The sequence below is a fragment of the Acinonyx jubatus genome, chromosome D1, assembly GCF_027475565.1.
Source record: "Acinonyx jubatus isolate Ajub_Pintada_27869175 chromosome D1, VMU_Ajub_asm_v1.0, whole genome shotgun sequence".
NCBI classification, from domain to species: domain Eukaryota; kingdom Metazoa; phylum Chordata; class Mammalia; order Carnivora; family Felidae; genus Acinonyx; species Acinonyx jubatus.
Genome location: NC_069390.1, coordinates 35,130,578 through 35,149,277, shown reverse-complemented (window position 1 = coordinate 35,149,277; position 18,700 = coordinate 35,130,578). Strand labels below are relative to the sequence as shown.

At 37.6% G+C, this 18,700-nt stretch overlaps 1 protein-coding gene and 1 long non-coding RNA gene across 5 annotated transcripts in view; both read left to right on the top strand.

Annotated features, from left to right (window-relative positions):
• The window catches only part of LUZP2 (leucine zipper protein 2), a 491,439-nt gene that overhangs the window by 135,412 nt on the left and 337,327 nt on the right, over window positions 1–18,700 (top strand). The gene's annotated exons all lie outside the window — the stretch shown is intronic.
• LOC128311807 (uncharacterized) overlaps window positions 12,744–18,700 on the top strand; it is a 44,662-nt gene continuing 38,705 nt past the window's right edge. For both annotated transcript variants that reach the window (XR_008290422.1, XR_008290423.1), the window contains exon 1: window positions 12,744–13,398. This is a non-coding gene — a long non-coding RNA (uncharacterized LOC128311807). The remainder of the gene's footprint in view (window positions 13,399–18,700) is intronic.

Below are 18,700 nucleotides of genomic sequence, written 5' to 3'. Positions count from 1 at the left end.
TTCGGGAGGGGCCCTGCAGCACCGGGAGGGAGTCAGACCCGCCAGAGGGATGGATCTGCAGAAGCACAGCGTTGGGTGTTTGCACGGTGCAAGCAAGTTCCCTGGCAGGAACCGGTTCCCTTTGGGATTTTGGCTGGGGGATGGGCGAGGGAGATGGCGCTGGCGAGCGCCTTTGTTCCCCGCCAAGCTGAGCTCTGTCGTCTGGGGCTCAACAACTCTCCCTCCTGTTGTCCTCCAGCCCTCCCGTTCTCTGAGCAGAGCTGTTAGCTTATAACCTTCCAGATGTCAAATCCCGCTTGCTGTCGGAACACACTCCGTCTGGCCCCTCCGCTTTTGCCCGCCAGACTCGGGGGCTCTGCTTGGCCGGCAGGCTGCCCCTCCGCCCTGGCTCCCTCCCGCCAGTCCGTGTAGCGCGCACCGCCTTGCCGCCCTACCTGCCCTCTTCCGTGGGCCTCTCGTCTGTCTGCGCTTGGGTCCAGAGACTCCATTCTACTAGTCTTCTGGCAGTTTTCTGGGTTATTTAGGCAGGTGTAGGTGGAATCTAAGTGATCCACAGGACGCATTGAGCCCAGCGTCCTCCTACGCCACCATCTTCCCATTAAGTTTATATCTTGAGAGAGAGAGAGCAGGAGCGAACGCTCACAAGTAGGGGGGAGGGGCAGAAAGGAGGAGAGACAGAATTCCAAGCAGCCTCCCCGCCATCAGTGCAGAACCCAATGTAGGGCTCAAAATCACAAACTGTGAGATCATGACTTGAGCCAAGATCAAGAGTCGGACAGTTAACCCACTGCACCACCCAGTTAAGGGTGCCCCTGTTATGTTGTTTTCATATGAATGACTTTCTCAGTCCTAGTTGATTGTCTTGTCTCCTTCACACAAGCCACATGTGAAGTTACCTTTATGTTTATGTAGCATTTTTGCAGTTTTATTTAAACATTTTGTGCTTACATTTAAAGGCATTCAGGAGTAGAGGACATATAAAAACATTCTCTCAAAAACAATAAAATAGAGCCACCACAATGCTTTTAAACATTTAAAAATAAACTAGGATATACAGGTCGCTTCAAGGCAAACTCAAATATATTAAGGTTGACTTTAGTTGTCACTTTATTCTTAGCAGAGTATACAAGTTATGCCACCCCAAAATTTAAAAATAACTTTTTGAAGGGTCATGTTTCCATTTTAATGATATAGCCACCATATTAAAAACATCAATCAATCAGAATTCAGAAGTCATAAGATATTCGTGAGGAAAAAAATAGTGGGAAAATATGTGTTGTATGGTTTTCTAAGTTGTATTTTGTATATCATTATAAAAGAAATCCTTATGCATAGAAATTAAAGTTTTCAATAAGATAATTTAGATCAAAATATATTTTAAAATATCAATTTACCTTTGTCAAGTTTTAAATAGAAAAATGAAAAAAATAAATGGAAAAATGCATGTTGTCAATTTTTACCTATTTCACATATTAAAGCAGCACAGTTTCTATCTCAAAATGAATTAACAAATGTCCCAAAATGTAAATACTAGTATTTACACATTTATGTAGCAACAATGTGGATTTTATTTTCTCTAATAAAATGAACCATTAATTTGTTTTTGTAAATGACATATACAGTAGTTACCATTATTCACTTTGAACAATCATTTTTGATATCTTTCAACTTTTGAAGGAAACATAAAAAATAACATAAAACATTTGCATCTGTATATTAAAAGATGATAAAGTCTAAACTAGTTTTACTACAAAATTAAAGAAATTAAGATCACAGACTTGAGACAGACTACCTGGATTTTATATAGCAAGGCTCAAAATTTACTAGAAGCATTATCTTGAACAAATTAATTTTTTGTGCTTCAAGTTATACATAAATTATTTCTATGTGGGTTATTAAAAATTTAGAACAAAGTCTAAGAAAATGAAGCCAAAATTTGGATAAAATATAACATGGCAATAAAAACAAAGTCATTCACAAAATGTGATGCAGAGATCCTGAAAATTGTATTTTAGACCATAAGGGTGAGAAGTAAACATTATGGTAGAGGTCATGAACTGGCAGTGCATGGTCTGCACGTGCTTTGTTTGTCTGTCCCAGAACTGGTCTGCATAACTTTTTCTATGTATGTTTAATTATTTTGAGGGAGGTGGAGGGAAAGACAGAATTCCAAGCAGCCTCCGAGCTGTCAGCACAGAGCCCCAGTGGAGCTCGATCCCACAACCTCGAGATCATGACCTGAGGTAAAATCAAGAGTAGCACCCTTAACCAACTGAGTCACCTCGGTGCTCCAGTCCACATAACTTTTTTCAAATTGAGGTAGTCACTAATGCTTTAGTATCAAAATATATACCAAGTATCAGGAATATATTTTAGATAAAGCATTTGCTTTCTATTTTTTCAAGTTCCCATTCCCTATTATTTCCCTCATATTGGGACCCAGTATCTTTAAGTTTTCTTACTGTTTTACAGAATTCCTTTCTTCAATTAAATGCTGCTTTTCTGGATTCCTGACAGAGATCTGTTTTCCCACTCTCTATCCCAGCCCTTAGGTTCACATATTTGCATTACCCACCTGCCTGGCCCCTGGAGGCAGTTGACTTTGCAAACCAGAAGCGGTAGGGACCTGTGTTCACAAAATTAAATATGTCATTACCTTTGTTCTTACCTTATTTAAAAATCAAATAGATAAATGGAATAGTGGCCTTACTTTAATTTTGAACAGTCAAGAACTTCTTACTTTGAATCTAGTAAGGATGAACAATATGCACTGGGGATTAGATGTACACATTGTGACAGTCTCAGTAGATGAGTCATTTGATCTCTGTTACTCACCATAGTATCTTTAAACATAACAGTTATTCTTGTTACTTCAAAAATTATCAAAAGACTGAAATAGCATTCTATCAATTTGGCTTTTTATTTCTGTGAATAAAAAAGAATGACACTGTATGTATTTTCTTAAATACCACCCAGGGGCACCTGGGTGGCTTAGTCGGTTGAGCGTCTGACTTCGGCTCAGATCATGATCTTGCAGTTTGTGAGTTCAAGCCCCGAGTCAGGCTCTGTGCTGGCAGCTCAGAGCCTGGAGCCTGCTTCAGATTCTGTGTCTCCCCTTCTCTCTGCCCCTCCCATGCTCATGCTCTCTCTCTGTTTCTCAATAATAAAGAAATGTTAAAAGTTTAAATAAAACTAATGCTACTTTGGTTAAAGATGTCAGAATATAGAGATCTCTATCTCATTGTCTTCTCTGAATAAAAAAGAATGACACCATATGTATTTTCTTAAATACCACCCAGGGGTATTTTTGTCTTTTATAAAACAAATGAAAGGAGACTTAATAAAAGGAGAAAGTTAATCTTTAATGAAAATGGAGGGAAGAGAGACTGTCAGGCACTGTGAAACTTAGGACAAATCAAGTTGGGGTGCTAGGAAGGACATTTGAGGCACACAGACAGCACTGACCAAAAGTGGATCTCAGTGCCCCGAGGGCCACCCAGCAATGCTGTGCCTGGAATTCAAGGCCAGAGGTGCAGACAGTTATTGTAAGATTCCCCAATGCTTGGTGACTCTGGAATCATAGGGAAGGGAAGGCTGGAAAAAAAAAATCCAAAAATAAGGAAAGAATATGGGCCAACAATCACAAGACAACCCTCTTAAATACTTGCAAATTAAAGGGATTTTTAAACTTAATTTTATGCAAAATGGATGATTTTTCCAGGAAAAAAATTTAAAAAATCAACCTAGAGAATTTTAAGAATCTAACCAAACCAGAGGGAAAAAGGAGGATTTTTAAAACTTATCCAAAAGCACTAGATGCCTCCCTTCTCTGCACTGCTTCAGCCTTTTTGTCATGTCTTCGCAATGACAGACTTTCCCCCCATGGTAGTAACTTAAGGCTGAATCATGTCATTAGCTGTCGATTCTAATTTTTTTCTAAAATGGGATCCTTTTGCTTATCTGTTTTCTTGATTCTGCAGTATCCATACTCACCTTTCCTTTTTTTTTTTTTAAATTTTAACGTTTATTTTTATTTTTGAGACAGAGAGAGACAGAGTATGAATGGGGGAGGGGCAGAGAGAGAGGGAGACACAGAATCTGAAACAGGCTCCAGGCTCTGAGCGGTCAGCACAGAGCCCGACGCGGGGCTCGAACTCAGGGACCGTGAGATCATGACCTGAGCGGAAGTCGGATGCTTAACCGACCGAGCCACCCAGGCGCCCCTCACCTTTCCTTTTTATCTTCACATCTTTGCGATCCGTTGTACTGAATTAATTTTATTAAATATTTACAGCAACACTTTATAATAAATTATAAATTTCCTTGAGTTCCATATTTTTTAGCCTCAATTTTTTAACTCTTTTCTGCATATATGATATGTTCTCTTATTTTGTTTCCCCTATGTTTTGTGGTTTTTTTTTAATCTGTTTTTTATTCATTTTCCTGGTTTTTGTTTTGTTTACCGTGGGTAGTTCTGGACAATCTATTAACTACCTGTTCTGCAACGTGTGTACATTCTCAGTCATTGCAGTTCCATTTTATCTGGAACCTCCTTGCCTCCGTCTCTCTATTACCGTCTGTATGTCCTTTCTTCCTACCTCAGTACAACCAGAGGGAGGAATAATTCAGTTGAAGTTTTGTGAATCCTTTGTTTAAGGGAATACTTCCTGTTTTCCTGAATCCGCTGTTAAATGTCTTAATAAAAAGTTATCCATTGTGTTTGATAATTACTGCTTCATTGCACTTAGGCTACTATCCTCCCACAGGTAACAGAGGTTGGGAATTGTGCATTGTCACCTTTGATGGCTGCATTTCAAAAGGGTGACTCCCAGGTCCTAGAAAGACTTTTCTGGATTGTGAAAGTTGTACATCTTTCTGAGAATCTCAGAAAGAATTTACAAAGGAAAGTTTCTAAAGTAAATGCTCTAAGAGAAGGGAGGTCAAAGGCTGGAGTCAGGAAGAACTCTACAGAAAGTTTAATGAAATTGACAGAAAAGTTAAGGCTGCCTTAGTCACTAATGACATATAAACAAATACATACATGGTATTATGAATTACAAGAGACAGGGGACTTGGGTGGCTGTTTTGGGGTAGTTATTGTTTTACATAAGGGAGCTTCTTATATAAATGGAGATAATGAGCAGAGAATTGGATTAAGTTGTATATCTAACATATCTGATGATTTGGTTTGAACACGGAGATTGAAAAAATCTGAATAAGAGTTTACATGATTTATGTCTGTCCATAAAATATGACATCCAAAAGATAAAGTATTTGCACTTATTTAGTTGAATTTTTAGCCTGTTAGTCAAGTTGTGAAAAATACAACTTGTATCAAGGGTGTAAAAGCAGTGTTAGAAAATTTAAGAGTGTCAGGTCTTATTAAAGTTGTTATTGAAAAATACTTAACAGTCATGGAATGTTGTGTAGATAAACATTAATAGATATGAAGATGTTATTAATAAAATGTTAGACTAACAAATTATGAACTTTTAAAGTTTTTAAATTGCTGACTTTCTGAATTTACCTTTAATGATTTACAACACGATTTACAGAATGTCCTTTTTATACTGAAGTGCCTCGCCTCTTCTAAGACAAGGTAGTGACACAGATTTTGCCAATGAGACAAAAAAAAATCACCATTTTTCCTAATTAAAAAAAATCTGTTACTCAGGTGGTTCTGTGATTTCTCAACTTGCAGGAAGTGATGATTATTTTTAACAATCTAATGAGCTCAATTTGAAGATTGATGCTTACAGAGCTACCCCCTTGCTTAGTACACAATTTATTAAGAGAATTGAAAGAACATATGGTCTCAAGAAGGAATTGACTTTTATAACTCGGAGTGGATTTATGAAAAAAAAACCAAAAACAGAAAACATATACTTTCTGAAATTTTAAAAATGTCTTTGCCAGACGTCTCGATATGTTTTAAATGCATTTGAAAAAATATGCTCATCTTTTGGGGGCAGGAAGGGCAGAACTGAACTGGCTGAAGAACCAACCGTTCATCATCTCCCTTAAGATGGAATTTTTAAAGAAAGCGAGTAGGGCATATTTAGTGAGTGGTTCAACACTGACACACAAAGACATTTTTTAAAGAACTTCCAGATCAGTATAGTTGGGTGCCATGTTGCTACTTCTAGTTCACTAACACCATACATGTTATTATTCACAATGATTTATCTTTGAAAATCAGAGTTTTCTTGATGATGGAATATACAAATTAAAAAGCAGAAACAAATGTATAACATTGCAGTTATTATGTAGAATAGCCAATTTTAAAATATTGGTGAAATCAAATGGTTCTCAAATAGATTACTCATTAGCTTTACAAAAGGTAGAGTATTTTTAAGATATATGATTTTTAGTTAAACATACACCTTTACCTGGCATAATTGTAGTACAATTAGGTTGTTGTTACACATTCTGTATTCCATTTTGGTATCTCCTGATTTTTTTAAGTTTCACACATTGTTAACTCCCTGTACAGTAAATTCCATGGGTTTTGACAAATTTGTAGTATCATGTGTCCACAGTTATAGTATCATTATCATACAGAATAATTTCCCTATCCTAAAAAAATCCTCTCTGCTTCACCTATTCAAATCTTCCTCAAATACACTGAAATTTCTTACATCCAATTTTATTTGAATGTATGATTCCACCTCTGTGAATGTTGAAAACCACTTTTATGGAAAATGAGAAACCATTAAATAATTTTACGGGAGAGGAAAATATGCTCATATTTGAATTTAAATATCTTGCACAGTGGGAAGGTAGAGAGAATTTTGAACAGCTGAAGTCTAGACAAAATGTGATGACAGCCTAAATTATTAGAATTAAAAATACAGATTGAAAAAAAAATTAAAGACATGGAGGAATTCAGAAATACTTCACAATTACAACCAAGATGATCTGATAAGTGATGAGTTCCAAAGACAGGAAAATAGTGTTCCATAAGAATTATTGGTAGAACCAGAATTAGGAACAAGACATTTCCACTAGAGCACAAAACAAAGATCTTGCCCCATGTGGCTATTACTAGGGAAGTGTTAATTTGCTTGCCAATGCAGAGTGCAGAGTTTGGTTCCCCCTTAAAACTTCTTCCTGTCTCTTGCATGGGACTTACTCATGGACCTTCAGAGCCAGTGCATAATTACAACATGGGTCAAATGATCCTGAATACCTTCTGGGCATTTGTTTTGTAAGGGAAGAGGAAGCAGGTAGATTAGTTATATTATCCTTAATTTATATTTAACACACAAATTAGTAATTACTGGAAGAGACATATCTAAGATGGAATATTCTGTATACCATTTTTGCTGGAGCTTCTTGTTGGATACTTCCAGTGATACACTGTAATGAAAAGAGTATTCTTATTACATTCATATTGTAGCTGTCCTCCATTTATACAGTTGGTACCAGGTCAGCCTAAATTCTAGGACATAAAGAACAAATTATGTTTCCTCTTCCATATAATATCGTTTCCAAATATGTAGATAATATACATGTTTACCCTTCATGACTAGAAATCATTTCTATAGATTCAATAACTTCCATCCCAGGACCAACTTTTCAGGCAAAATAATTTCATCCCCTGCTATTTTCCTCCGAAAACATGCAAACCCCCTAGCCTTCCGTACTTTCTAGCCAACGCTCCCATTGTCTGGATGGAATGAAGTTTGGCTCCTTTTTGTGTTTCTGTAATGTTGATTGCTGGAGGCTGTGCCTGCTTACACACTACCGAGTGCAACTTTCAGATAAGGGCTGAACAGCATGATGGTGAGTCCTTCACAGTCTGCTCTGCCTAGGATCTTCAATACAACCCCCTCAGATGCTGTTTACAACTGTGCAATGAAGGGTGAAACTTCATCTGCTATCCTCCTCCTGTTCATGCTGCATCAAGCAGAATGCCACACATACTTTCCCTTTTTCCAATCCCCCCCTCTTTTTTTTTGCTCAGCTTCCCGAAACCATATGGATGCAGCTAGAATGGATGGCTAAAATGATAACACGTTGATTTGCAGTGGATCATTTCTTTCATGCACATTTTTTTTTTTGCCCTACATGTAGATCACAAAGCAAATGAAAGAGCAATCAAATGGAAGATTCAAACAGGGATAGACCTGCAACATCAACAGTGATACCAGTGTTCAAGTCAGCCAAATCAACATGTACTAGGTCACAGGAAACTAAATCAGAACAAAGGCAGGTGGATTTCTTGACTGTGTCAGCATATAAATTTCTCCTTCGTTCTTTTTTATCAGTTTGGTTTGGGTCCCTGTTTTATTTCGTTTTTTGTCACTTCAGTGAAATTTTGCTAGAACTGACTACAAATAAAACCACAAAAGTGAAATCCAGAGTTGCTGGCAAAGCATTAAAAAAAAAAAAACCTGTTGAAGAAATACAGCATATGTTTATTTTCACTCGGCTGAAGACTCCGTGACTAATGGAAATCACTTCATAGACCCCTGATTCTAATGCCCATTTTGTTATCTTTCCTTGCCTGTGTCTGTCATTTTTCTAATTCTATTTTTTACTTCTAAATACCCATTCTGTTTATATATAATATTAGCTACTGTGTAGCCTGCTGGCATTGTGTCCAATGGTGATTGGCATTCTTTCTTAACACCAGATTATTTCTGCCTGTTAAAAATTTGAGAGAGGGGCATCTGGGTGGCCCAGTCATTTAAACATCCGGCTTCAGCTCAGGTAATGATCTCACAGTTTGCAAGTTCAAGCCCCGCGTTGGGCTCTGTGCTGACAGCTCAGAGCCTGGAGCCTGCTTCAGATTCTGTGCCTCCCTCTCTCTCTGCCCCTTGCCCGCTCACTCTCTCTCTCTCTCAAAAATAAAATATTAATAAAATTTAAAAAAGATTTTTTTGAGAGGAAAAGGAAAGAGTGAGTATAGACAGTGATACAGTCAGATATTCAACAATCTCCACCTCCCTTTCCACTGGTGAAAAATATATATTAGATACTTCTTAAATGTATTGCAAGGGAATTATCTCATTTGTTTAAAGGCCCCCTTCCTATCAAATTATTCATTTGCATGATCATAGGCTGTTGAACATACAGGACTATGTTTCTTTAAAATGTAGATTACTAGGAGTTTCTTGTGTAAACAGGGCAGTGGAATTAACTCAAGAGCATTTGACAGCAGTCATCCTTGTGTTCAAAGGTTTCTGCCACCAGGTTCTGAATGAAAGAGAAGCATACTGTCCAATTTATCTAATTAGCAGAATACCTGCTAGTTTGATCTATTAACAATCTGTCAGTATTTTTTTTCCTTAAAATAGCTTTCATGAAAATGAAGACATGTATATTACTTGGCTATTTTCAATTTCAACAGTGCTAATGTTTGACGCTTTGTTATGCTGTTATAGTTCATTTCTTGAGGGAGTATTAATCATTATGTAGACATCTGCAAAAAGTAAGCAAGAAACACTTACTTTGAAGATCTATATTTTGTGTGTATGGGTATCAGTTATTCTTTTCTTTTTCCAAGAAAAAAAAAGCATACATAAAATCTCATTAACTTGGTCCATTAAACCTTGTGTAATCAAATGGCTCATTCATTTTAGGAGGTGAAGGCTGTACTGAACAGTGATTAAAAGCAGGCTCCCTGGGGGAAACAAACGGGTTCAAACCGAACTCTGTCACTCATGAGTTGTGTGGCCTTGGGCTGGTTACACTGCTCAGCTTCTGGTTCGTCATCTGTAAAATGTGAATTGTAAAAGTACCAACCTCACAGTGTTGCTGAGGTGATTATATTGATCCAGCTTTAAGAACTTAGGCTGACCTCCCTAAGAGTTCAGTGGAGACTGCTCTCTGCATTTATATTCATTGAGCTCATAGTAGTAATGAAACTGCGTTTAAAAATGAGAAAGCAGATGGGGCGCCTGGGTGGCGCAGTCAGTTAAGCGTCCGACTTCAGCCAGGTCACGATCTCGTGGTCCGTGAGTTCGAACCCCGCGTCGGGCTCTTGGCTGATGGCTCAGAGCCTGGAGCCTGTTTCCGATTCTGTGTCTCCCTCTCTCTCTGCCCCTCCCCCGTTCATGCTCTGTCTCTCTCTCTGTCCCAAAAATAAATAAACGTTGAAAAAAAATTTTTTTTTAAAAAATAAAAAAAAAATGAGAAAGCAGAATTGGATATTTGACATTTGATTTTCAAAACAAAAGTCAAATATTTACAACAACTTATTATATTAGTGTTTTAAAATATATGTTAGTGTTACTTAATTTTACATGGCAGGAAGCCCAATTATCAAGGTCTTAACAGATTGCGTTTAATTTCCTCATCTAAGCAAGCAGTCAGGAGGTGTATTATTACTGGCATTGCTCAGTGATGCCATCAGGGTTTTCTGTCTTGGTTTCACCATGTTAAGATCTGGACCCCTGCTCTTCTGCTTCATATCTCATGGCCGTCAGAAGACTGCTTCTGCTGAAATCACTACATCCATGAAGGAAATTGAATGTGTAGGATATCAATCACTTCTGTTCCTCTTTCATCAGGAAAGCATGTGACTTCCTACAACCCCTCAAAAAGCTTTTGCTGGTGTCTTATTGGCCATCTCTGTGTCCAGTGGTTTCTCCAAGGTGCATGGTAGCTGGGAAAGCAAGTATTTAGTGGAAGGTTGTGTTCCCAACACTGCTCTGTCTATGTAAGCAGGAAAGAAGTGGAGGAGTGAGCAGCAGATAAACTATGTCAGTGGATGCGAGTAATCATCACAGGAAACCACTGTGCTTTCTTAGACTTCCATACTCTCATCCCATAGTTTAGCATTGTTTTAAATGGATATGAGGAAAGAGCCATTAGCTCTTAATTACTTGGGATCTTTGAGATTTTAATTCAGCTCTAGTAGAAGGGGTTATTTATTCTGCAGTTGACATTTTTTTTAAGTTTATTAATTTATTTTGAGAAAGACAGACAGTGCAAGTGGGGGAGAGGCAGAGAGAGAATCCCAAACAAGCTCCATGCTGTCAGCACAGAGCTTCATGTGGGGCTCAAACCCACGAAGCCTCTAGATCATGACCTGAGCCAAAACCAAGGGTCAGACGCTTAACCTACTGAGCCACCCATGTGCCCCTGCAGTTGAAATTTTTATGAGGGGTGTGCAGCATGTGTGAGCTTCTTTTTTGCCTCAAGATATCAATAGTAGGTGGGAAAAATGCCACTTGAGGAATTATCTCCCATCTCATTTCATTGCGCCATTCTCCTGGGCTCATGTGACCTTCTGTTTTTCACATACACCAAGCTCATCCTCACTCAGTGAGATTTGCAGCTGCCTTGTCAGTCTGAGAATTTCTCCTTCATCCCTTACATTTACTTAATTTAGCACTTCCTTAATTTCAGCACCTTATTTTACTTTTCTGCCTTCAATCACTGAGGGCTATTTTTATTGGTAAAAAAAAGAAGTCAAATTTATAGAGAAAATTATGAGGACTCAATGTAGCCAGTCATAAAAGAAAAGAAAAGAAAAAGAAAACTCCAATTGAATAAAAATTCAGAAAACTAATGGTGTTTTTCCAAAGAATGTTCCTAAGCAATCCATGACAATCCTAGGAAGTTCTGGAAATGATTTTCTTTCATGGAAGAAGTAGAGTATTTTCAACTTGATGAAATAAATTGAGATGTAATTATATACTGAACATTTTACCCTTTGTGAATCACACACACAGAAACAAAGCCAATACTTTGGGTATATGGCTTATGCTATTATAAATTTCTCAAGTTTTAATCTCCTTTTCTTGTTTATTTTTCTCAAGATTGTCTCATATTTGAGATAATTTGTTGTCCTTTTTGTAATTTCTTTAACTGTTTCCATTATTTTCCTCTTTATTTTAGTCAAATCAAACAGTTATATGTATTTTAATATTTCCTTTTCCCCCCTGAGTAACCTGGTATTCAAGAGTGATAGTACCCCTCGTGCCCACCACCAGTCATCTTATTTATTTGTGTATGTGTGTGTGTGTTCATTGTTTTAAGAATTTATTTTAATTAAAGTTAGTTAACATATAATGCAATATTAGTTTCGGGTGTACCATGTAGTGATTTCAGTGCTTCCGTGCAATCCCCAGTGCTCATCACGAGTGCCCTCCTTAATCCCGATCCCCTGTTCAACACACCTCCCTTCTGGTAACCATCAGTTTGTTCTCTATAGTTAAGAGTCTGTTTCTTAGACACGTGGGTGGCTCAGTGGATTAAGCGTCCGACTCTTGATTTCAGCTCAGGTCAAGGACCTAAAAGTTTGTGAGAGCAAGCTCTGGTTAAGGCTCTGCACTGACAGTGGGGAGCCTGCCTGGATTCTCTCTTTCTCCCTCTCCTCTGTCTCTCTCCTGCTCATGTGAGTGCATGCTTTCTGTCTGTCTCTCTCTCTCTCTCTCTCTCTCAAAATAAGTAAATAAGCATTAAAAAAGAAGAGTCTTTCTTGGTTTGCCTCTCTTTTTTTTTCCCTTTGCTAATTTGTTTTGTTTCTTAAATTTCACATATGAGTGAAATCATTCAGTATTTTTCTTTCTCTGACTGACTTGTTTTGCTTAGAGTAATACTCTGTAGCTCCATACATGTCATTGTAAGTGACAAGATTTAATTATTTTTTATGGCTGGATAATATATATATGTATAAAATTATACATATACATTATGCATATACATATATATATATATAATATATATGTATCTCACATCTTTATCCATCCATCTATTGCTGCTTCCATAATTTGGCTAATATAAATAATGCTACTATAAACATAGAGATGCATGTATCCCTTTGAATTAGTATTTTTGTATTCTTTGAGTAAGTACCTAGTAGTGAAATTGCTGGGTCGTAGGCTAGTTCTATTTTTAACTTTTTGAGGAGTCTCCATACTGTTTTCCAGAGTGGCTGTACCAGTTTGCATTTCCACCAAAACTGCAAAAGGGTTTCTCTTTCTCTGCATTCTCTTGAACACCTGTTGTTTCTTGTGTTGTTGGTTTTAGCCATTCTGACAGGTGTGAGGTAATATCTCATTGTAGTTTTGATTTTCATTTCCCTGATGATGAGTGATATTGAGCATCTTTTAATATGTCTGTTGGTTACCTGAGTGTCTTCTTTAGAAAAATGTCTCTTCATGTTTTTTGCCCATTTTTAATTGGATTATTCATTTTGAGGGGTGGTGAGTTCTGTAAGTTCTGTGTATATTTTGGATACTAACTTTATCACAAATGTTATTTGCAAATATCTCCTCCCATTCTCTAATTTGTCTTTCAGTTTCTCTGAGTGTTTCTTTTGTTGTGCAGAAGCTTTTTATTTTGTCAATAAGATACTCAAGAATAAACCTAAGCAAAGAGGTGAGAAAACTCTGAAAAGTATTAAACACTGATGAAAGAAATTGAAGATGACACAAAGAAATGGTAAGACATTCTGTACTCATGGATGGGAAGAACAAATACTGTTAAAATGTCTATACTATGAAAGCAATCTACACATTTAATGCAATCTCTATCAAAATGCCAAAGCATTTTCCATAGAGCTAGAACAAAGAGTCCTAAAATTTGAAAGCAACCTAGAAAAAGAAAAGGCTGGAGGCGTCACAATTCTGGACTTCAAGTTATATTACAAAGCTGTAGTGATCAAAACAGTCTGATACTGCCACAAAAATAGGCATAGATCAGTGTAACAGAATAGAAAACCCAGAAATGAACCCACAACATTATGGTCCATTAATTTTTGATAAAGCAGTAAAGAATATCCAATGTGAAAAAGACCATCTCTTCAACAATTGGTGCTGGGAGAACTGGACCAAAGCATGCAAAAGAATGAGACTGGACCACTTTCTTACACCGTACACAAAAATAAATTCAAGATGGATTAAAGAACTAGAGGTGAGACATGAGATATAAAAATCTAGAGGAGAACACAAGCAGTCACCTCTTTGACACTGGCCACAGCAACTTCTTTCTAAATACATTTCCTGAGACAAGGGAAACAAAAGCAAAATTAAACTATTGGGACTTAATCAAAATGGAAACTTCTGCCCACCACCAGTCATTTTAACAAGGCAAGGTGTCTGGAAGAAACTAATGATCTTGCCAAACCATCTGTCTTCATTTCCATCATTGGCCTTACCTTTTGAACCTCCTTCCTCCCCCTGTTCTGCCAATCCATTTTTTCTTCTGAGAATCCATTCTTCACCGTACCAGCCTCCCTATGAACCATTCCCATGGTTTCCTTATATTCTCTGGTAGGGCTTTTAATTCTGTAACCTAAATTCGATCTAAGTGCCAGATTAGTGTGCACCACTGACACAAAAACATTTTGCTGTTTAAATCCATATATTGTCTTTAATTCCATTTTCCCAAAGCTGGTCTTACCTTGTTTTTATAAGCCAAGATGCTTCTCCACTTTTTAAATTTCTGTGGACTGCACATATATTCATGTGCTTATCCAGCATGGAACCTGGTAGTTACAATTATTTCCTCCCTTTTATTCACTGCGTTTGCAAATTGTCTCTTGTTAATATTATCCTTTAATCTAACCCACTCATGGCTCTCTATGAGTGGGTAGCACCAGCAAACACATAGATGTTTGTTTGTTTTTAGATTAAAAATCTAATTCCTCAGCCTCTTAGCTCTGAAATCCCCCATCCCTACTTTCTCTCTTTCTAATACATATTACACATTTAAGGGATTAGTTGTAAAAATTTTCAGCTGATCTGGTGTGTGTAGCCAATGGTTTCTGTCCTTACTACACATCTAATTTATGTGAACAATCTTTAGCATTCTGTGAAATTAATACAGAATCTAAAGAACACATAGATTCTGATTTATATGAACATCTGTGGTCAACCTGAGATGGATGGGAGGTTACTTCCAGAAGCTAGGGAGCAAGTGGAACTGTGAGCCCCTGGAAGTGACTGCACCATGACCAATGAGTCAGGTGAAAAAGTGCCAGTCTATGATGGAGGCTATGAAGCCTAACTGAGTAATGATGCTGGGAATAGTGCAGATACTAGAAATGGAAACTATAAGGGCTGTATGAATAAAGTAAAATGACTTATTAAATTATCCTACTCTACAAAGTGAGGTGAGCAAGAAATATCCCCCAACTTATTTTTGTTAATGAATTATCCCCAGATACCTTCCAAAAAACCAAAGTGAAATTAATTTTCAGACATTATTGGAGTTTTCTTGTTCCAATAAGGGGATTTTTAGAGAATGTACTCTCCATCCTGTCACAAGCATAGCCAGAACATCTGCTGAAATTGAGGAAAGAACAGACGTAACAATATTTTCGCATGTTCTTCCCTCATATAAAACTTTTCAAAAAAAATAAATGTTCATTCTTTGGACATTATTCCTTGCCAGGAAATAGAGACTTTGGTGGGATGGCCATTCTGAGGCTTCCCACAACATAAACATGCCTGGCTAAGTAGGTGATATTTTTCTAGGGATCCCAAAGAGCTCTGGAGGAACAGTTTGGGTATTAGCTGTCTTCCTTACCTGCTCTCTAAGAGACAGTTTTCCTTGATGAGGATAATTTCTATAAGTATTGGCACAACTCTACCTCGCTTGGAGCATCTCTTGGTTCTGGATGAGTGTGGAAGGTTTTGGTTTAATGGAGTCCACGTGAGTATTCAATTTCCAATTTCAAGTGGTCTTATGTGCAAACCACAATTCTCATCTTTGGAGATATCTTCTTTTTCATAAAGTTATTGTCACTGATGCACTAATTGGAAAAAGGTCTTAATGACTTTTAAGTCCGGACTTTTCAAGTGGTCAGAGAGTCACTATCATATTTTGGATTTTGGTAATTTCCATCTCTGTTCTGTTTGTTACTGCATCTTCGGTAATAATCAGATGCATCATCCCCTAAATCAGGAATTTCATTTCTGGAGACCCAGTGGTAGGACTACAGGTCTGATAAAAGATCATTTTTACTAGAGGCAAAAAACCTTTCTCACAGTCTGTTTCAATATAAAATCTCAAGTCACAGGGGGTATTTCCAGGCTTGGGGTAATAGGATTATCATATTTCCTAGGCCGCTGGAAACTTGAGCCATTGTGTGTCCTCCTAAGTTTACCCAATTATTGGGAATCTATAGAGTTGAACAGATTCTTAAAAATCACCTCTATCTGTTTTCTGCATTTGTATCTTCTTGGAGATCAAAGATAAATTAATCTTTGCAGCAAGTACTGAGATTGCATTTTGCTACTTTCTTACTTCTGCTGACCATCCTATATCTGGTGAGGGCTATTAAGGCCTTCTGGAAAACAACATGAAATGCATCCATTCACAGTCTTTCATTAGTTGCCAAATTGTACTGGTCTCACTTCTGCAAACACATTTCCATCAGGGTCATGGCCTTTTTCTCAAAATGAATTAGCTAGATGTGGTAACGTCTCCACAGAAGGCACGTGCTGCACGCAGATTCTTACTCAGCCTCTTCGTGAAACGGAAGTGTGAGTCAAAAATATCAGGTGAACTAAGATATTTATATTTGTACTTTATTTAAATCACCGTAAATTCATCATCCAGTACTTTAGTACATTACACAAAAATACTAGTAAAGTAACTACACACATTTCCCGTATGTGGGGGATGCACGTTTGTGCACTCATACATGTGTGTGCGCGCGCGCGCACACACACACACACACACACACACACACACACACACACACTAGAAATGAACAAGGTAAAGAGGGCTACTGTAACTGTTTCACACATATTAAAAGATTCTGAGGAGCCATCATAGAACTAGTAGGCGGGAGATCTTATATGACATAAAATTGAAGAGGCAGAAACCAGCAATGGGAGAAGCCAGATTTATGAGGCCAGAAACAATGCATCCCCAAATGATTAATGAATACCCACCAAATTTTCTCTTAGAGACTTAAGAAGTACTTGAAAATGCTTTGCAAAGCACTGGAATTTCCACGTAAACATGTGGGATTTAGATCTAGTGAAATCTGTGTTTAACTGCCTAGGTAAGGGATTGTGTTTTCATAAGCTGAAGTCTGACTACTTTTGGATTCATATGCATGATAAACTGTCCATGGGCTTCTTAACATTGTTACCTTGGGCAAATTTCTTAACTTCTATAAGTCTCAATTCCTTATTTCTTATAAACGTAAAACTAGTGAAGTGCCCAGCACAGACTCCATAGGCCCTTAATAACTGTCAGTTCTTTCCCTCTTTTCTCACACATCACAGCCATTCCCTTCTCCATGCCTTTGTCTTTCTCTCCTTCCTTTTAATGTCTTCCTGGCCCTTTGTGCTATCCAATTCAAAGTTTTTAAGTCCAACTCTGTTTGGTTTCATTTATCTTGTAAACTATGCTTCAGTAGCATTACCCAGCTGTTACACTGATCAACTAGACCATAAACTATATTCTGAAATAATAGGCGATTATTTTCAACCTGGCACCTTTTGATACATTGTTTTTCTCTGTTTTCTATTAGCAGCATATTATTTCACTCTGTGGGAGCTCATTAGCTTTTTGAGAGTAGGAATTATGTCATCTGTTCCATTTGATAGAGTGCCTAGCACAGGGCCTCACATTTAGCTGGCAAGTACTTAAACACACACACACACACACACACACACACACACACACACGAATACTTGATGGTTGTTTTCAATTTAAAAGACTATTGCCAAAGTCAGGGAGGGAGGGAGGGATCAAGTGATGTTTGCTGTTTAGTTGCTCTGTTACTGGGCCAATTTGCATATGCTATGTATTCAAGTATACACAATAACCAGGTAAAATATTTTTATTGTTCTCATTCTGAAAATGGAGAAGCTGAAAATTAAATATTTTAATTAATTTACCTAAACTCTCATAGTGTTTATAATGGCTAATTTTATGTGTCAACTTGGCTAGGCCCTGTTAGCAAGATATTTGATAAAGCATTATTATAGATGTTTCTGTGAAGGTATGTTTTAGTTGAGATTGATGTTTCAATAAGTGGTATTTGAGTAAAGTAGCTTACTCTCCATAATGTGAAATGGGCTGCATCCAGTGAGTTGGGGACCCGACTAGAAATAAGCTCTCCTCCCAAGCAAGAAGGGATTGTACGGACTCCAACTGAAGCTCTTCCCTGGGTTTCCAGTCTGCTGGCCTACCCTGCAGATTTTGGACTTGCCAAGCCTCCACAGTACCATAAGCTAATTCCTTAAAGAAAATTAATTTCCGGGCACCTGGGTGGCTCAGTTGGTTAAACATCAGACTTTTGAGCTCACGCTTCCTGGGTTCCAGCCCTATGTCGAGCTCTGTGCTGACAGCTCAGAGCCTGGAACATGCTTTGGATTCTGTGTCCCCCTCTCTCTGCCCCTCCCCCCTCGTGTTTTTTCTCTGTCTCTCAAAAGTAAATAAATGTTAAAAAATTAATCTCTCTAATATAGAAGTACACATATACACATCTTGTTAGTTCTAATAGAGAATTTCATATGAACAGAGGAGATTTAAACAAAAGCCTTTAAACTACTTTATTGAGATATGACTGACATATAAAGAGTTGTACATATTTAATATATGAGTTTGGAGATAAGCCTACACCTGTGTAACCATCAACACAATCTATGCCGTAAACATATCTATCACCTCTGGAAGTTTCCCTCTGGCCTTTTTATTTATTTATTGTGATAAGAACAGTTAATATAAGTCTTACCCTCTGAGCAAAATTTTAAGTGTATAATATAGTATTGTTAACTAT